Source organism: Rousettus aegyptiacus, unplaced genomic scaffold, assembly GCF_014176215.1.
Source record: "Rousettus aegyptiacus isolate mRouAeg1 unplaced genomic scaffold, mRouAeg1.p scaffold_m13_p_4, whole genome shotgun sequence".
Taxonomy (NCBI): Eukaryota; Metazoa; Chordata; class Mammalia; order Chiroptera; family Pteropodidae; genus Rousettus; species Rousettus aegyptiacus.
In genome coordinates, this window is record NW_023416307.1 from 74,587,855 (window position 1) to 74,609,801 (window position 21,947).

At 33.7% G+C, this 21,947-nt stretch overlaps 1 long non-coding RNA gene across 3 annotated transcripts in view; it reads right to left on the reverse strand.

The window, feature by feature from the left end:
• Window positions 1-308: 308 nt before the first annotated feature.
• The window catches only part of LOC118601641, a 153,259-nt gene continuing 131,620 nt past the window's right edge, over window positions 309-21,947 (reverse strand). For all 3 annotated transcript variants that reach the window (XR_004950430.1, XR_004950429.1, XR_004950428.1), the window contains 3 exons: window positions 16,547-16,648; window positions 3,825-3,856; window positions 309-1,017 (listed from right to left, as the gene is read on the reverse strand). This is a non-coding gene — a long non-coding RNA (uncharacterized LOC118601641). The remainder of the gene's footprint in view (window positions 1,018-3,824; window positions 3,857-16,546; window positions 16,649-21,947) is intronic.

Here is a 21,947-nt window from a genome sequence, read left to right on the forward strand (position 1 = left end):
AATGAGAATGACTATTTACCAGAATAGACAAGCTTTCAACCTCTATTACTTTCAGAACTACTAAAGGAAAGCCAGCCCCTTAGGTTGTACTATTACATTTCAATGTTAATTAGTCTGTAATAAATGTAATAAACTCTCATAAATGTGAAGTGCATGGAGCCATGTTTCATTGAATCAGTTATGCTGTCTGAGCATCGATAACTCAATTTATAGTTAATTACATACTTCAGCTTTTATTCTATTTTGAAAATGCTTACATGTGTTCATAATTTTAATAAGTAATTAAAATAGATTTTTTGGTACATTATGTAACATTTATCTTCTTCAGCCACCATAAGAAGTACATAAGTTCATAGAGATATATAAAATATATACTTAAAAAATAATTATAGAGGTAAGTGATTTACATGTGTTTCAATTTCAGAGTTTCTGGTATAAATGTCTCTCAGAGGAATGAAGTTGAAGACAGATGATTAGTTGATATTTTCAGAAGGTGTATGTTTTGCTATAGAAAACTTTGTAAGTGCTCTTTTCAAAATCATCATCTTTTTCTCCATATTCACCTGTGAAGCTAATTGAAGTGTGTGCAGTGACTACTGCTTCCATTCTTCACAACCTATTTTATCACAAATCCCAACTTGGATTTATATTATAGCCAAACCATTGATATTTCTCCAAAGGGACCAATGATTCCTTGCAAGATCATCCATTATTCTTCTGATTTTTGTCCTGTTTGATTGTTTTTCTGCTATCACTGAACAATTGGCCTACTCTCAAAATAATTTCTTAACTTCTTCAGATCCCATAAAAATTGTCTCTATTTTCTCCTCTATTCTCTTTCTTTGATTCTTTTTTTGTTACCATTTTTTCCTCTGACATGCAAATGCTGATATCTTAAAGTTGACCGACTTTCATTTTCCATCTCTGCATATACTCACCCAAAATGTTTCTTCGAGTGATTTTAGTGGTTACCTATTTTCTTTTAACTCCAGCATCCACATTGGTGGCAGAAAAAACCTGTTAGTGATTACAGTGATTTGGGTTACAGAATAATAAAAACTTAAGGAAGTGTATATAGAAAAAGATTTGAAAATTATTGTAAAGTTATAATTTACTGAATTTGATAACTTGCATGAGTAAGGAGCAAAGACTTGTTAGGAAAAAACTGATAATATGAATCTTGAGATATATAATTCTAAGTGAAATAAGCCAGACAAAGTTGAAAACTACACAATATCACTTATATGTGGGATATAAATCTAAAAGCAGCAAATAAACATGACAAACAGAGAATCAAGGACATGGACAGTGGACTAGTGGTTACCAGAGGGAAGCGGGGAAGGGGGAGATGATAGATATAGAGATAGATAGATAGATAGATAGATAGATAGATAGATAGGAGTAAAAGGAGTCAATTATGTGGTGACAGAAAAAAAATCTAACTATGAGTATGAATACACAATGCAGAACTTGAAGGTAGAAAATGGAAATATCTCTCTAGCATTGAGAAGTGGAGTCTAGGAAAGAGAATGTGAGGTGAAAGACCTCAGTGTGTATAAGATTGCTTATAGAGAAGGTGTATGTTGTGCAGAAAAGTGGTCTGAGTTCAGTACTCTCCTTACACTGAAAATATAACATTACTCTAGGGACATCATTCATTCATAGGATTGTCAGGAGTCAGAGCTGACTCAACAGCATGTAACACACCTTCTAGGGAATGCCGACACTAACAAGTGAGCTGAAGAAAAATACCCAGCAAAAAAAAAAAAAAAAGTGCAGAATGAAAAACAAACCAAGTTAAGAGAAACGGGAAAAAGATGTGCTAAGAAGAGACTGGCTATGAGAATGTGAATATAGTGAGAGTAATCACTCTTTTAAGAGGTATGTTTTAGTAAAAGAAAGGAGTTAAGAAAGTAGCTTAGGTAGGAATAAAAAGTTAGGACAATATCCTGTTTGTGAACAAAGATGACTAAAACAACACTGTAAACTTAGAAGAAAAAGCCAGTAGTGATAAACAGAAAGAAGGTATGAGTCCAGTCACTAATTATTTTTACACATTTCCACAGGAGACTTCTTGATAGAGATTATTTCTTATCCATGCACTGCTATGCTCTGATCCTCTTAATATCTGCCTCCTACCTTAAGAAATCAAGTATCTGCACATTGCAGAAATCCCTAAAGCTGTTCTAAACTGCCTCTTCCTAAAGTCTAGCTGCAACATTCTACTCCTCCGCTCAGAGGTCCTTTAGCTTCATCTTAAGACTGCTAAGTCTCGCTTTCTTCCCAAAACTTGCCTTTCTCTTGGCCCCAGCACAGCCTAGTATTTCAGCCAGAACAGTCACTGAAGTATATCCTACATATGTGCTTCCACACTATTTTACTATCTCAATATGCTCTTGTTCTTTTTCTATCAATACATATATTTTTAATTAACTTCATTTTTTAGAGCAGTATTAAGTTTACAGAAAAATTGAGTGAAATGTGCAGAATTCCCAAATATACTCTCAACACCCTATGTACACTTTCTCTTAACATTGTACATTAAGGAAGTACATTTTTGCAATTGATAAGCTAATATTGCTACAGAGTTTTACATTAGAGTTTACTCTTTGTGTGGTACACTCTATGGGTTTTGTGACATGTATACACCTTTACAGTATCTTACAGAATAATACCACTGCCCTAAATATCGCCTCTCCACTTATTTTGTTTTCTCTCCCTCCTCCTAAATTTCCAGAAATCACTAAGTTTTATACTGCTTCCACAGTCCATAGTTTTGCCTTTTCCAAAATGACATATAATTGAAACCATTCCAGGTTGGCTTTATTTACATATCAATATGCACTCAAGGTTCTTCTGTGTCTTTTCATGGCTTGATAACATTTATTTTATCCCAGAATAGCAATCCATTTTCTGGATGTACAATACTTTGTTTATCCATTCACTTACTGAAGGACATCTTAATTGCTTCCAAGTATTGACAATTACAAATAAAGTTGTTATAAATATTCGTGTAAATATATTTGTGTGTTGGCTTCATGGTACTTTGTTATGATAGCCCTTAGAAACTAATATAAAATATCTACTACAGAAACTCAAGAACTGTGGAGTATTGTAGTTGCTCTTAACCTTGTTTGACAGATTAAGAAGTGCAAAAAATCAAATTCCTAAGTTTTTGGCTCAAGTAAATCCAGGAACTTTTTATAATGCTGTTAAAATATCTGTTATCACCTGTAGTGACACACAGATGGCTGAAACCAAAGGCAAAGATTAATCCTGTTAGTTTCTTGAATTTACAGTCAAGCCCGATCATTGTGTATATGATATGGCATTGTTTTGAAAAAACTAAGATCCTAAAAACTAGGAAGGATATATTTAAATATATAAACAGCATGGAATACTTTCTTATATTTCCCCAACAGTTAAAGTATCACCTTGTCTTAAAACTTTTTCTTTCATTGTTTTAAAATGTTATTTAAAAAAAAAAATCCAACACCATTCTCATCTCTCACTGACTGGAGAGGTATAACTAGCATTAGATATCATGGTATCTATGGCATCTAATGGGTATATGTGACTGGAGTAAAATTGGGTAAGTAAAATCACATCAAGGATAAATGACTTATGCACTAAAGCAATCTCAGAATTTACTAATTTTATCAAAACAAAAATGTAAGTAACATGAGAAATAAATTGAAGGATGCTCCAGCAACATATTTAAAAACATTTAGTGACTTTTTTTTTTTTTTGTAGCCCTTACATAAGCACCAGGAGACTCTGAACTCATCCTGTTTACATTCCCAATTCTTAAAGAAGATACCCACCAACTGGAAAAATGTCCACATATCTTCTTTCCCTATGAAGAAAAATTATTATGATGAAAATAATAAAGATAAAATCCCTAGAACACCTTTCTTCTACCAAAATAATGAATCAGATGGTATACCATATAACTGGGAAAGTGACAGAGATGATTAGCACCATTGAGACTTGAAAGATGAATATGTCTTGACTATTTTACCAAATTTGCTGTCTGAGTATTTGAAAAGGAGAGTTAATTCTTATAAGCTTAATCAGAGAGTGACTCTAAATTATAATTACTGTTCTTGATGTGGTCCCACTACCAGAAAAAGTTAATTCAATTTCTAAATCTCCTATATGTTTTAGAAAAAAACATATAAATGAGAAAGAGTTAGAAACAAATATCATCAAAAATATATGTTTCAGATCTTAGGCATATCATGACACCTACTCTAAAATGAAGGGTAAATTACTGCACCATCACCTTCTACAATAAAAGAAGAGACAATATTTAGAGAGCATATTTGTGGTTTCAAACAACATAAACTATATTTGATGACCAATGAGACCTATTTACAGATGTCTTAAAATCCTGTAGTCATTGAATTAGACCCACACTCCACCAAAAATAAGGCTCTCTTTCATAATACATGCTACCATACAAGCAATCTTCCTTAGGCCCTTAAGATGAGGCAGAAGTCAATGTTGCTGAAAGATCTCTGATGTATGAGAAAGTTGCATGATATCTGTGATGAAGCCGTCAGGGACTGTGAAGGTTTTTTCTGTGCTTTCTTTATCAACTAACTCTCCTTCCTGGCAAAAACAGTTTTGATTTATTGAGGAATCCTGATAGAGCCTGAGCAATTTACCATGGAATAACAGGTTACCACTTAATCTAAGCCCCTAATCATAAATTGGATGTTCTCTCATTCGTGAAGACATTTAAGTACTACAAAAAAATAACTTCATTATAAAATTAAAGTAATATATATGGAATAAGGCCAAGTATTGTGCAGAAAGAATACGTGGTTTACATTGGAAATTCTTTCATATTTCCAAAGCATATATCACAGCTACAATATAACTCTCCATCAACACAAACTGGTGGACCCATGAGGATTCTCTGACATTGGTTGTCCAAAGAAGAAAAAAAATTAATAAATATGATTTCTCTACACAAAATGCTATCATCACCCTGGTGTAGACTGCTAGGACATTATAGATGCACTAATGGTGGAGAATAAATTAATCCTATTGGGAAATGCTTCAAGATGGCCATGTAAGTATCCACTTTACTTACAAGAAAAAAAGACTTGAATTTATTCTCACTGGTCCACAAACAGTGACTAATGTTTTGATTAGATGTTCAGGTATTTTTAAGAAAGGATATTAGAAGATTGTTGACATGGTGGCTTAGAAAAAGAGATTGTGTGTGGATCTTTCAAATGGGCCCATTTAAAAAAATATTTAGGTCATATGTTTGTGCCTACATTCAGTAGATTGTTATTTTGTATAAGGTGCTGAATAGCATGTTCATCCCCATACTTTGTTAGTCACTATAGTACATACTCAAAGAGCTGATGGAAAAGCATACCTACCAATACAGATAGTCTATGCATGGGCTCACACAATGGGCTTGCCCTTGTTAACCCATCAATCACTAACATTTAGTGAAAAATTTTTCCTTAGAAGCCATCAAGAATGTAGCCCCTATAGGGTTCCTCAAATTATAATGTTAGAAGAATCAAATAGTTACTTGATGGCAGGCTAATTACATTGGAACCCTGTTTATAAAGTTTGGATCATCATTTTTCTTTTCTAAAACAGGAACTTGTCTAGTTGTGGAATTGCATTTTGTATCTATCATTCTTCTCTTAGCACTACTAACCCTAGACAAACTAAATTCTTTATATGCAATTACAGTATCACATGCAATATTGATTCTAATTAAATAACTCTCTAGTTGCTTAATTAACAGCAAGAAGTTAAGCACTGCTTTTAAGTCCAAGATCTCACCATATACCACATCACACAAAAGATGAAATGGTGTACTACTACTTAAAGTATTAACCATTATAGTACTTTAATACGGAGTGCTATAAGCACTAAGCCAGTAACCAATATGTGGTCCTATTTTTCCCACAATTTGAATAGAACCAAGTTGTGTATGTAGATAAGGATTATAATTATCATTATGCACCTAAATATTTACTTGCAATATTTTCTTTCAATCTCACTCTTCTTAAACCTGCTGCTTAAGAAATCAGATGCTCAAGGAGGGTATGTCACCAAGAGACACACATATGGTTACTCTGAAATGGAAGGAGCGACTCATGCGGCCTTATCAGGTTCTTCGTGCCACTGAGTAAATCCGGAGGAGGAAAATGAGGTTATTGTAATTTGTCGAATAATTTATTTTGAGTGTAAGTGGAAATATGTGTCAGTATAGATGGAACCCACGTGATCCCTAGGAATTCTCCTTGTACGAACCTGTACAGTTTTATAGTTTAATAAAACATTATATTAACCCTAAACAGAACTGCAAAGGGTCAGGTCCCTCCTGATACAAATAAAGAATCCTACCAGCTGTGTTGTTGGTTGAAGTGAAAAGGAGCATGAAATGTGTAGCGGGAGAGAGAAATGTAAATATAAGCAGAAACCAGAGGAAAAAATGGTTGCATGTCTACCCAAAATTTCATCAACATGGACAGCTTTCTGCATATTTTGTGCTCCTTCTCTTTATTCATTGACTACCTTTTCTTTAGTCTGAACTGTTTCTTTAGTTTGAACCCTTACTTTGTCTTCCTGCCTCTCAGCTTCTCTCAATAAATGACCAAATTTTGAAAAATTAAATTTTTTTCTTTCTTTCTTTATATTACCACATAGTGATCATTTCATATGATTTATTTATTTAAACAGTTTGTAGAATTTTTATGTAATGCATTATTTCTCATCAGATAAGTTTTCTGAAAGATTTAGCATTTTAATATTGTGTGTCTTCAGTATTGTGCACAAAATGGAAGTTTATAAATGCCAGTCAAAATTGAATAATTCCATAAAATATTATTTTGTAGATTCAGAAAGTATGATTAAAACCCATGAAAGATATAGGTTCAGTATCTGAAATTATCCAGAAAGAAAAATTTAAGTTGTTTTTTGGGGTTTCCATAGCAATGGTGTTTTGCTGATACATTTCAGAGTACTCACTGTTTTCTTCAAATAATCAACTATATTTAAATGCTGCTATTTTAACACCGTTCTTTACAAAGACCTGAGAGCATTTTGCCCTTAAAATGATAAATGCTTTATGCAACTGAACTATATCCAAGTAACAGATAGCATTTTGATAATTGTCTGACCAAAATCATTTGCAAAACGTTTGCATTTACAACTCTCAGAGAACGACATACTAGTGAGGAAAAAGTAATTTGACTATCCTGAAATTGTGAGGTTTTCAGCTTCTAGGTTTTTCGCTGTATTTGTTTTTGTTTGTTTATTTTTCTTTAATGTAAAGTGGCATAGTGTCCAACCGAAAACAATTTTTTTCTTATTGATGATTACTGATATATCCTTTTTTTTTCTTTTTCAAAAAACAGTAGGGCTGCTATGTATGTGACTATACAACTTTAACCAGTTTATCCACTAAAGGAAGATTGAGGGATTCAATCTCTGAGATTAGCATCACATTAGTATACACTAAAAACATGGAGCACAAAATATAAAGTTCAGTCCTTCAACGCCCTAGTCAATTGTCTGCTAGAAGAAATGCAAACAATTATTACAACAAGCACTATAAATGAAGATGGCTTAAAATATTCCAAATGTACAAAACAATTTTCCTGAATACAATATAGTAGATTTAAAAAACTCATGCTTTGAATTTTTTTAAATTAAATTTCATGTTACTAAAAGAAAAGTGCTTTTGTCATTGTGATAAAATCTCCATAAACTAATCTAGTCTCTAAATTTTAAAGGGACTCAATGTATTTTTTGTGAATTAATGAATACAAATAACCACAATAACAAAATTAAATAAAAGCTTGAGTCATTTTTATTGAATTTTTATACACTGAACAGTTCATAATATTATTAGAACACACTATCTAGCCTATAATTTATATCTTTTTAAAAATATAATGGTAAATATGGACTAAATTCTATCATCACTATCATACTTTTCTAATTCCTCTGGATTTCTGATAAAATATTGAACCAGAGTTTTAAAACTTCGTGTAAATCCTGATTTTTGTAGTCTATCCAGGAAAATGGTATAATCACTGGCAGGTATAATGGTATAATACTTTACCCAGTTTTCCATCTAAGCAATCAATTAAAAATTAAATAATCTTTTATAATATTTAGTCTGTGTTCTGTGTTATGGTAATAGTTAAAGTAGAAACAAAATAAATTATTTATAAATAATAGTTTTAATTTACTGGGGCTTTTGAAACACTTCTGTGATTTGTATTTGCTTTGTATGAAGCATTCCGAAACACAGGTAAACGATAGTTTATTCTATGGCCTCGATAAATAGGATCAAATCTTCACTGCAGTTTCTCTGAGATCAAAACACTAACAAACCCAGGGTTGTGTTGATATATGATTAGTTAGGACCTCTAAAACCTGAAACCGATCATTACTTTTTCTATATCTTCTATGGCTTTATCTTCTGAAGCTTGCAATTCTCTAACCAAAATAATAGGTATCAGTCAAACTTTAAAACCCTAGCTTTGCTCCTAATGATTTAATCTATGTCATACTTGGCTTTAAATGCTATTTCCTAGGAGCAATTCATAATTATTCTTTTCAATGGCACATTTTGTCCATCAGTTGTGTCTATTAGCATCAGCTGTTCACATTTCATTCCAGATGGACACAGAGTAAAGACTGAGAATATTTTCTTATTTTCAGCCTTAAAACAAAGAACAAATAAAAAGAATTAAAATTAAGTTATAGACAAGTATGTGCATTATTCTCTAATATTTTTTTCTATGAAGACACTTTTATTTCCACCTAAACATTTACAATTCTGATGTCTGATATCGTATCCAAAAGTGAAGAACAAAATACAGTCATTCCGAGTTGTTGTTACTGGTTTCTTTGTTACTGAAACAGCACTAGTTTAAATATAAATTCTCTTCTTGTCCCTTTTCATCAGTTTTACAGTGATACTAAATTTTAAATGTTCCAGATCAGTGGTATTTATTACTGAAAAGTAAATGTGGCTTGCAGGTTCAACATCCTGTTTCAGCTTACATTAAACTAAAAGGTAACAGCAGATGGAAGTGTCAGAAATTTTTCCACTACATATTTTATTTGAGCAATGCATTTATCATTATTGCTTACAGTTGAGCTGTGAAAAGTTTGAAAGTGTCCCCCCAAAGCAGGTCTCAAATTTCTCCAGTTTCCTTGACTTTTAAGTAGCTATGCAGTAAAAAGGAGAGCCTGTAAACTCTTTGGGTGTTAATAATGAAAGGAACTCATGCTAAGCTGTCAAAAAACATTTGACCTCAAATATACACATATTGTCTTATAATTTAAATTGTTATTTTATAGAATATTATTTTGTAAATCTTACATAACTTTAGATATTTCAAATCCAACAAGTGTATAACTTCACTGTGATATATGATCTCAGTCTACATTGATATTTTCAAAGAAAAAATAAAGGATAACTATAAAGATCAAACTACTCTTTAATCTGAGGAAAGTACCTACAGACTATGACAAAGCTGCAGATCACTTATAGGACTGAATTGCAATATCCTAATATTTGAATTTCATGTTTATACTGGCAAAAGTGTGTCAATTAGTAAGTTTGAGTTGCATAAACTCAAATACGGTCCTTAAAAACCGAATATCCTATTTACTCTATTTTTCTGAACTATATCATTACTATGCCAAATATACATTGACTATGCAGAACATGTACTACCAGCTTTCTTGTGTGTGTAGAAAGAATCTTTAGGAAATTTAGTAATTGTAGCATTATACTTCTAATAAATTGTGAATATACCCAATCAGGAAAGAATGAAATGCCAGGGTAAATTCAGAATTTCAGGAAAAAATCAATGACAAAGAATAAAATGTGGTTGGCATCTCTATGTACCTTTTCAGATCTATCTTCCACTCTGCTGCAATAGGCTGACCTGTGGAAATAAGTGATCAGATGTCTTGTGCCCTCTACTTCAGCTGGGGAGGCCCAGGAGAATTGTGAAAGAAGGGATGAGAGCAAAGTCAGGGATCCTGACTCCCTTTCTTTAAAGTCACCTCAGGCTGGCTACACCTCTTGAAAAGAGGGCACTACTGCACTAAAGATGACCTATTCTATGCAATTCTTTCTGGTTCTGAAAACCTTTCTTACCCTACATCACCTTTATGCCTAAGGAGGGTAATGTTTGTTTCTGGGAGCAAAGTTCTGAGATTCTGCATCTTTGTGGTTTTCTGAGATTCAGCACTTTATAAGTAAACCATGTTTAAATTTCCCTAATTTCTCATTTTATCTAGTTCCTGTTATCTAATACAATAACCGATAACATGAGTGTCTTAGAAAACTTACCTTCAAAATGGTATTATGGGATTTGGTTGGGCATATAATTTAGGAACTCATGGATAACCTCTTTTCTGGGGAAAAATGGAATATAAGTAACCTATGAAATGTGGTATATAATAATTACTAAAATTATTACTGGTAGTAACATTTAACTAACATACAGTTGGAGGAAACAGCACTGTGTGGGTTAGGTGCTTTGACACTATGCTATGACAAAGACAGTGATTTTAAAGTTCAGAAGAGTCATCTGCATCCTTCTAATAGCCCTGGAGAATTTTGTTTTTGAAAAAAAACAAAATGTCTTTACGATGGCTTTCATGAAGACTGTTATTTCCTCTAGTCACAGGGCACACATGCCTAAGAACAATGCACAGGAATTTATAATAAGGGTTTAAATTTCAGTAGCAATTAAACATTCAACACCCTAAGTCTTTTAGCTAATGACACTAGTGGGAAAGGAGCAGGACCCTGAGATATGTGATGGGAACAATTAAACAGAAATGGATGAGTCTGAAGATTTTGAAACTAAATTCTCCTAAGCCTTCCTCCATCTGAAAAACAAACAAACACAAAAACAAACAAACAAAAAACAAACAAAAAAAATCCCAGTTCATCTTCAATACCTGGTTGCACCCAGGAAATCAGCCTCATAAGATGAAATTATTTCCAGAACCATCTCCTTTTCCTTTCCTTCCTTTGATATCTATAGCAAGGCTTGTACCTCAGTATAGTCCAGACAATGAGGTACAAGGTTCATTTTAAGAAGAGATAGTTAAAATTCTTCACAAATCGAAATAGCTGGCATCTGGGGAGTTGGTAGTTGTGGTAGTTGGTTCTAAGTGTTTCTAACCACAGATATAGTTAAATATTCATTAGGTTCTAACACATGGCATGGATGAAATCACATTAGTTTCAAAATCAGTTGTGTAGGTGTCAGGACCTATATATGTCATTAATATTCTTCTAGGTTGGCTAATATAACCCTTCTCTCGATACATAGCTACCATTAATTAAATCGAAAGGCAAAAGCTACCTTGTCATACTCTAAAGGAAAGTCTTAATTCTTACAGAAATAGGCTTGTTGGAATGAATCTATTAAGTGGAATCTTCTCAACCACTGCCTAGGTACATCCCCCTGGGATATCTGGGAGGACAGTCCTTTAAAAAGACATTAAGAATGCCTTCATGAGGGATACATGGACATTTCTGATGACCTCTCCAGTGGTTATACTCTGTAGGCCAAAGGAGCCATGTGAGATGGTACAATGAAAGCTGACTCTTTAATTTCATTAGTAATAATGGTAATGTACATTTGTAACAATGGTAATGAAATAAATTTATACCTAGAAGTCCTTAGTGCTTCTTGACATATATAGTATAATAAATTCTAGGTTTGCTGGGCAAAAATTTGACCCAAATTGACACTTTGGAGACTCAAGGCTTAGTTCTTTTACCTAAGTCAGTTCAAGACAGAGCCTACCCCATGAAAAAGGTTGAGGTTGATTAGCTTGACAAAGAAACCTGAATTTGGTTCCCCATATGGACACATCACCATGTAACAAAATTATCTTAGAAAGTGAAATACTTATGCTTTAGAATTTATTAATTACTGGCTCTGAATTCACATTTGTCTTCAAAGATCCAAAATACCATCACGTTCCAATAGTTAGTGTAAGCTCTGAGTTGTTCTAGCAGGGGTTTCAGAGATACAGCAGAAGTAGAATACAGCTAGCCCTTGAACAACACAGAGGTTAGAGGCACCAATCCCCATCCAGTCAAAAATTTACATATAACTTTTGACTCTTTGAAAAGTCAGTCAGTCATCTCTCAGTATCCACAGGGATTGGTTCCAGGAATCCCCACAGATACTCAAATGCATGGATACTCAAATCCCTTATTAAAAATGGTGTAGATCAATGCATACAGCTGGCCCTCTGCATCACCAATTATGGATCAAAAATCTGAAGATATAAAACCTGGATTGAAAATCTGAGGATATAAAACCTGGGGATACAAAAGACTTACTGTAAATTTATTGAAAAAATTCTTGTGTAAGTATAACTACACAGTTTAAACCTGTGTCATTCAAGAGTCAACAGTGTACTTAATTAACAGGCAGAATTGTCATATTGGTTACCTAATACATGGAACAAGGGCTATTATACTAATAAGAACTAAGGAGGAGCCTCTATATCTCTTCCCTTCCAAAAAAATAGTAAACCAAAGTACCATCCCTAAGGGAAACTACAAAGATTAATGCCACCATCAGTGGCTTAGGATATGCAAGAGTTGTGATTCCTGGCAGAATATGAACTGAGTAGCCTGTTTGGTCAGCACAAAATCTTGGCAGGTCATGGAGAATGACAGATTATTAAAAACTTAATCAAGTGCTGATGTCCATTGCAGCTATGGTTCCAGATCAGGTATCTTTACAGGCATGATTCAACAGTTATTTGCTATGTGGCAAATAATGTATGTTCTATTAAAGTCAGTAAGTGAAATTATAAACTGCATTTATCTGTCAGAGACAACTGTATAACTTTGCTATCTTGCCACAGGGCTATGTCAACTCTAGCTTTCTTTCTGTTGCAGCGTGTTTAAATTTAAAACCCACGGAGCCAATTGAGATTAATTATGAGCCTTTATTAGCCGGTGATGACTGACTCTCCCCACTAGAGAATCAGCCCCAATCCCCCAGAAGAGGTAGCTTATAAAGACTAAAACCACATCAGGCAAGCAGGTTTACAGAAGCAGAAGTTAGCCATTAGTATATCTTTGCATAGGACATCTCCTAGAACTACACCCTGGTAAAACATTAAACAAGCAAGCATATTATAGAAGTGGAAGTTGGCTGTTATTGTCTGGTACAAAGATATATTGTTTCCGGAGGACTCTTAAATCTTATAACAAACAGGGCCTGGTAGACAGTTCTGTTATCTGCATTCTGGCAGTGATGTTGTTTTTTTTTTTTTTTTTTTTTCCTTGAGAGCTGTCGCTCGAAGATATCACTCCCTGTCTTGTGTCTGTGACTAGCTTACTGGAGAATTTTCCACTTTTACACTTTCAAAATGTATATAGAGTGTGGATATTTGTTAAATAGCCAGAACCTGGCACAACTTAGTAAGACAAGTCTGTGCCAGAAAGTAGGAGACAAACTACAATGCTCATGAGTCTTCCCTTGTTGATACAATTTCCAGGAGTCCAATAGTTTGGGTCATGTCAAAATATTCTTTCTAAAGTAAAAGACCAGTCTCAAAATAATAAGCACAATGTTTTGTGGATATATATGGATGTTAGAGACAAAATATATTTGGGTGAGCTGCTTACCGGGTGCCCAATGTACCTGTTTTGAGTATGGTCTAGGGCAAGAAATTTCACTTCATCAGACTTAGGTTGTAATATAATTGTGCACCTACTGGGTATAACGACTCAGTAATTCAAATGGTTTTGAAATTGTCCATGGCATACAGATGCTGTATGAAATTTCCGGTAAATCTCAGAAAGAAAATGAATAAAATCCCTAAGTTTTTCAAAGTAAGCCCACGTCTTCTTTTTTTAGCAACTGTTTCATATTTGAAAAGAAGCTCCCAGCTTGTGACTGACTGGGCCCTAGTACAAACTATATGAATGAACATAAAATATCTTATGATCATATGAACCAAACTGCCCATTATGATGATAATTCAACAAACTTTAGCACGGGATGTGCGCGGCAGCATTCCCCTCATAAAGCAGAGGTGAGATGATTAAGACAAAGCTCTAGCAGGTCCTGAAGGCTTCTGTGAACTGCACAAGCAGGTAACTGACTCTCATGGCACCTCTTAGTACTGTTTTACTGCTTTTCCCTCAACCCACATCTATGGTCTCACAGAAAGCTCCCACAATGATAAGTTAATAAAAAAGGAAAAGTTGTGAACCTTGTTTGTAGATGATCTGCTTGGTGCACTAGAAATAGATGAAAGTCCATCGGGAATGCTCTGCAACCCCAGTCAGAAAAGAGTCTGCAAGGCAGTGGAATTGTCACTGTTGGGACCAATAGGAGTTCGGTGTCGCCCCAATGGCAGGGGAGAGGGAGAGGAATAACAGTGGCGCAGACATGTAGTTAGCATTTTCCTTAGGTTTTTCCTCAAGTGATACAGTGAAGAATCATGGGTCATTGAGATTTAATAGTTTTATTAAAAGTATATTTTAGAAAGACAGAGAATGCTCCAAGGAGGCATATGGTCTCAGCACTATAACCACAATAACCAACACAAAGAGGTCAAAAGGGCCACAAAAAGGCCACAAAAGAAGGACCCAGAAGTGGGTCCTTATATCTGGGCTGTGATTGGTAGTTACAAAGGCATTCTGAGGTAGTTGGCAAGTAAGGTCATTCTGATTGACACCTGGCTGCTATATAACTCTTTGGCTAGTGTACACGTGCTTACTCAGAATTCAATCTGTTGTAATTAGATTCATGGATTTCCAGGCATAAACATAGTATTATAATGAAGCTTAAATTGTAGGTAAATTAGGGTAGTATCTTCTGCACAGGTGTCAGTAGCCAGATTAGACAAACTATAGATTAAGACCCTCCTGTCCTTTGTCTCTGGGGATGCAGGAGGGATTCTTTAACTACTAGTAGGTGTTCTTTGGGCGGTCTCTAGCTGGGTCTCTATTCTTCTGTTCCCCTGTTGCTCATGTCTGACTAGCTAGCTACCTAACCGAATGGTAAATCTTCCTATATGCAAGTGGCTTTCCATGCTGTGGAAAGGAGAAATGGCCTCACTTGGGACTGCTGGTATGGAACTTAGAACAAAATTGGAAAGATAACAATAAAGTGATCTGGTTAAAGATAAATGAGGAAAATTCTGGAGTTATGAAAAGATTAATAATTTAAAGGAATTAGCTCCCAAGAAAATAAACCCATTCTCCTATCCTTAAGTAAAACAAAATCATGTTTCCAAAAATATAGCAAAAACAAGCATCATGGAAAAATAAATAGCTTCTTTTCTTTAAATCTGCTGTCAATGATAGTAAGGCTGTGACCCAGCTAAATTTCCCAATATAACATTTCTTTCCTCGTTTCGAAGGGAGCAATTATCAACATTTGCTTAAATTTATCAGTACAACAGTATACTTAACTGCATTTTTGATTATATAGAAGTATAGTGATTCTGTTGTCTGTGTGCCTTTTTTGGAAATTCTAGAAATCAATCCTAAGTGTTGAACTACTGGATAGGCTATAGCTGGTTACCACATGCATGCAAGAATTCGTGGTCTGATTAAACCCACCTTCACATTCTGAGATTTTCTGCTTAATAGATCCTGGTAACTGATTGCTTAGAGCCAGTTGCACAGTCACATAAGAGTTCAAGGGCTCAGGATTATTTCAAAAAACGTACAATTATGACAGCTCATTATTTACTGGTTTAAATAACCCACATTTTATCAAGGCCTATGCCAAGCTCAGTACATCTTAGTATTTATTTCCTAAAATTTATACTTTATAATTAATTTCTTTCTGGTTACTTTAAAGACTTAAAAACCTCTAAGGTCTAACAACATGGATCTGAAACCTGCATTAAGATATAATGATAAGAAAACACATTTAACTAATTAAAAATCAAGACCACTTAAAGGGGGAGTATATCTAACCATGAACAATTATTTTAAAAATATCCCCTTTCCCTTATCCAACAGAAAAGCATTCTCTTTGTTTTATTAAAAACAAACAAATAAACAAACAGGGGTAAGCTGTCATTGCCTTTCTTAAGTTCATGGTCATTGTACTCTTAAATAAAGAACAGAAAAAGATATTCTTATTGTCCGTTACATGACAAATTAGGATTCCTTTATTTATTTACAAAATTTATTCGACTTAAACTGTGCATGTGGCATACTATATGTATTTAGGCAATGTAGAAACACAAGAGAGGCTACACAAAGCCTGTTTTCGCCCTTGAACCTCCTACAACTTAGTACAGACTGATTGGATGCCTGCTGTGAGGTAAATCTCTAGCCCCCAAGCAATTAAACCCACAACTCCCTCAAGCACCTGCATTCACAAGTACAAACACAGCACTTAGCTCTGCCAATTGTTACTCCCCTGCTCTGTTCCCCTTCAGATGAGAACAGCAAAAGTACTCTCCAGCCCTAGAGCTCAAACACAAATCTCTAGGACTTGTTTATATAATAGTAGATAATCTTTACCTGCAGAGTTGGAGACTGTGCATATGGTTTCCCTGGGCCCTTCATTTACTTGGTAGCAGGTTTTGGCACTCTGGTTGTACTTTTAGAAAAGTTTAATCACTCCTAAAAAAAAATTAAAAATTAAAATAAAAAAATAAAATAATAATAATGGTGAGGAAATTAATGGAACTTGTAAAAGTGTTTAATAAATTTGTACCTAAAAAATCATTTTGAATTTGATTAGTCTAAATTAAATGTCCTCTGTTGTTAGGAATTTGGATGAGTGTATATCCTTGAGAACATCCTCAGATTTCAGGGTCAACTCATCAGATTCCTAAGGGTTCCTCACTGAATAGCATCAAGTCCTACAAATTTGCCCGAGAAAATATTTTTATTTAACACATTTTTAACATTAAAAATTTTAGTCTTTAATAAGTAGTTTAGTTTAGAACGTGGTCTAAAAATCATCAAACTGATACACACATCATAAACTCAGATTATTCAAAACAGTGAAAGTAATAGTCTTAAACCATTTAATTCAGGGCATTGAACAGGGCCTTTGTTTCACCTACCAAAGTGGGCACATGGAGATAACAAGACCTTTCGTTTCTAGGAGTGAGAATAAAATGCTATGAGGATTTAAATCCCAAGGTCTTATTTAGTTGGTCAGATGAAGAGAATAAACTATTAAAATACATAGAACAATTGAAATTATTAACCTGGAATCATTATGTATTTCTTTCTGTCCAGGAAAATATGTCCCTCCAAATAACAAAATATTCTTTGTAAGACATTTCTAAATTGCATAGATAATTTGTATATGGGTATAATGTATTAAATAGCTAAATTGTTCAATGTAAAACACATTAATGAATTAGAAACATTTTTTTCAAATCTCCCAACATATTACTATGAATCCCTATATAGTCCTCATATATGAATCCCAATATATGAATCAGAATAAATTACTATGAATTCTAAATTTTGTGAACACAGAACTACACCACCATTGAAACAGTCTCCTATTTTTTATATGCTTAATAAATATAACCAGTTAGGATTTTGATGGCCATGAAAGCAGATATACCTTTCTTCCTTTTCTTACATTCTTCCGAATATCTCTGTGTTCAACAGGTATAAAGATATGTCCTAAACTTTTTGTGATATAACTAAAACATTCTACAAAAACTTTTCTATAATGTTCCAATATTTTATCCCTATTTAGAAGAACTGAATATTGAGGCAAAAAGAATTTTTTGTTTCCGGAGCTTCCACACAGATGATAAGATGTATAAAGCAACAATATAAAAGCCCCATCTCTGAGGAAAATGTTTAGAAAAATATTTTAAAAGATTTTAAAGACATGTGAAGAATGTGCTTTTATAGTTTGATGATTCTGATTGGTGAATTTAAGAAGCTCACCAAAATATAAACTTACCATGCTCTTGTTAGTAAAGAAAGCTCAGGAGATCTTAAATAAAAAAAGTTTTTAAATTCTTTTTATTAAGAAATGTAAACATATGCTTAGGATGTTAAAAGAGTCAAAATGGGAATAGAAAGAAGCAAACTAAAGGAATCTTAATGACGCCAATATAAGTAAAACAAGTGTATGTCATGTATAAAGTCTCAAGATGTCAAGGTTTTTTGCTATATTTTCAGACCAATTGAAATAGGGATTTCTGGTCCTCCTTCCTCAAAGGTTCTGAGTCCTTAGTTGCCTTGCCCTAGCCATGCTATGGTTGATGCAATTGTCCATTTACTATTGATGCAGTGCATAGTAGCATAGAAACATCAAGAGATATCTCAGTGAAACCCATGGATGGGCTCCAGACGTTCTTTCTATTCCCATGTGTGACGTTAACCCTAATACTTCATAGCAATTGATGACTTCTGACCATACAGGAGCTCCTGGTTTTGCTTGCTGGTGCATTGTCACAAGGAGTTCAAACTAGTCTGATGTTACAGAAGCATCCAATTCGGTGAAATACTTTGTCCTCTGGCTAACTACAGTGTTACCTCCCTGAAAGTAGGATCCTCAATAGAATCTAAATTTACAGACAGTGAAAGAGTTTTGACAAGAGCCAATCCTTTTTCAAACATTCAGTGCATGAAGCTGTATATTTGAGCTTTGAGGGATGTCTTAATAAAAAAAAAAAAATAGTAATTAATGTTAATTCAGTACATATACAGCCTCGCAGACATCATTGTCCTACCTCTAAAGGGTGTTGTCTCTAAGCTAGTGCCCTAGCTAAATCTTTAGCAGTTCATTACAACATTCTAGTAGAACAATTGCTTCTAGTGGATTAGACTATTAGACTAAATGGTTATGCTTTTGATCTTAATGCCTCCTTTGCCTTCAAATGGGCCCCTGTGCTCACGGCAATATCCTATGAGATAACATGTTTATAAATCAGACATTCTATGAGCACTTAGATGGTGGTGGTGGTGGAGGCACTGTGCATAAAGAACCAGCCTGTATCTAGAATAAAAATTGATTGTAATAAGAAAAAATCATTGCCTCATCCAGAAGGGAAAAGGTCCAATGTAATCACTTTGTAATCAGTGACTAGTTAGTTTTGTCAAGGAATGAATCCATATCAAGAGTGTAGCATTAATTTCTGCAGATGACAGATTAGACATTCAGGAAGGAGGCACTAATAAACCTTGCTAAAAGATAGCCTGTGCTATTGAGTCCCTGCACAACCTCCATCCTTGCCACCACGGTTACTCTATTAATGGGTCTATCGTATCATTTTGTGCTGGCCTTTTAGAAATCAGATCCAAGTGTTTTACCTCTCTTTCAGTTAGTTGTAGGAAATGTCGCTTGAGGCTAGAGGTAGTAGCTGAAGTTCAAAGGGTTATTATACTCCTACAGAAACTTATGACCTAGTGGATCAGATAATATTCAGGATTTATCTCAGGCAGCAGAGATTAAAGCTATCACCTCCTTATATTAAATCAATCTACCTGATCCATTTGTGCATATACTAGAAAGGTGAAGTGAAAAGGGAAATAAAATGATGAGGATCACACCACACATGACTTTATCAAGTTATTGATAGTGCAGAGTCTGAAATTTATTTTGTATGTTGTAGGAGATAGAAATCCAATCTAATTTTTTTCTAGTTGTTTTCACATTAAATAAACTATTATTTCTCATTGAGTTTATATATCATCTTAGACAGATTTAAAATGATCAGGTAGTCTAGAATTTATTTACAAATTATTTCTACTGATCTATTTTTATACTCTAATACCATGTAAATTTTATTATAGTAGTTTTGCAGCATATTCTGAAATCTCATTATTTTTATTCATAATAAAATATCTTAGCCATTCAAAAGCCTATAGTCTTGAAGAACATCTTGAGAATATTTTATCTGATCTCTACCTCCCAAACAGTGGTTAAATTCTAAAATATTAGTCATAAGAAATGTACCTTTTATGTGACATTAAGGCTTCTCATCTAAGAACATGGTTGTATTTCCTTTTGTCATATCTTATTGTATATCTTTTATTAAATTAAAATTCTACTTTCCTTGAGTTTCACAGTTTTTTTTTTTTTGGTAAAGTTATTTTTAAAGATGTCATGCTTGATGTACTCATGTGAAAGAAATTTGTCTCCAGTTTCCATTATTAGATTGCTATTTCCACTATCGAAGAAAGCTATTTTATTTGTTATATCAATTAAAACTATATCATCATGTTCTCTTATAGTTTGTAACCACTTCATTGAAGTATAATTAAAATATCATAAACTGTACATACTTAAAGTGCACATTTAGTAAGAGTTGGCATACATATGTATCTATGAAACAATCAGGATGTTGAACATATTGACCATCACTGAAAATTTTCTCATAACTTCTCTTTCCCTCCCCCTTCATCCCATTCCCTTAACCCATTTCCAGGCAACTGCTATTCTATTTTTAGAATGTTATGTAAGTGGAATCATATAATATGTACTTCTTTTGACCTGCCTTTTTTCACTCATGATAATTAATTTCAGAATCATTCTTTTGCAGCAGGTATCAATGATTTTATTCCTTCTGATTGCAGAGTAGTGCTGAATTATATGGATATCACAATTGTTTATTTATTCACTCGTAGAGGGATTTGGTTTGTGTCTGATTTTTTAATATTACAAATAAACTTGCTACAAACATCTGTGTGTAAATCTTGGTATGAATGTATGCTTTCATTTCTTTCAATATGTGGAGGGTACAGTAGAATGTCTAGATCCCATGGTAGGTAAAAGTTAAATTTTTTAAGAAACTGCCAATCTCTTGCCAAAATCATTATACAGTTTTGCATTCTCATCAGCAGTGTATATTACTTCCAGTTTATTCACATCCTTGGCAACACTTTGTATGGTCAGCCCTTTCAATTTCAAATTTTTCTTATAGGTGGATAGTGGTATCATGTTGTAATTTTAATTTTCATTTAACTAATAAAAGTGAGCATTTTTTCATGTGCTTGCTGCCCACATGTCTCCTTCTTTGTAACTACCCGTCTGAATCTTTTGCCACTGTTAAATTGATTTTTGTTGTCCTATAATTCAGTTTTGAGAGGTCTTCGTCTATTCTGGAAATCATTCTTCTATCAGCTATCTAATTTGCAAATGTTTTTTTCCCAGTCTTTAGTTTATCTTTTCATTTCCTTAAAAAAAATAAAAATAAAATTTGATAAAAGTTTTATTTATCAATTTTTCCTCTATGAATCATGCTTTAAGTATTGCAACACATGGTCACAAAGGCTTTTTCCTTTATGTTTTCATCCAGCAGTTTCACAATTTTAGGTTTTTCATTTAGGTGGTTGATCCAACTGGAGTTAAACTGTGTGGATTGTGTGAGATAGTTGAAATTCATTGCTCTGCACATGTGTTTCCAGTTGTTACAAAGGTTATTCTTTCTCAATAGAATGTCTTTGCACCATTATCCAAATTAAATTGTCAGTATATGAGTGGGCCTATTTCTTAACTCTATTATTTTCCATTGAGATACATACATGTCTTTATGCCAATATCAATCAAAACATTACTATTGCTTTATAAATCTTACAATAGCTTAAAATCAGATCATATTAGTTGTCAAACTCTTTTTTTAAAGATGTTTTGAGCTATTCTAGATCCTTTGCTTTCTCATGTGAATTTTCAAATCAGTTTGTTAATTTCTACCCCCCTCAAAAAATAGTTTGCTTAGATTTTGACTGGAATTTAGTTGAATCTATATAAAACAATTTGGGGAAGAACCAACATTTTACCTATATTGAGTCTTCTGACCCATGAACACGGCATATTTCTCTAGGTCTTTTCAAATATCTCTCAGTGGTGTTTCATAATTTTTAGCATACAAGTCTTGACATTTTTGCTTAGATTTATCCCTGGTGACTTCATGTTTTCTGATGCTGATATACATGGAAT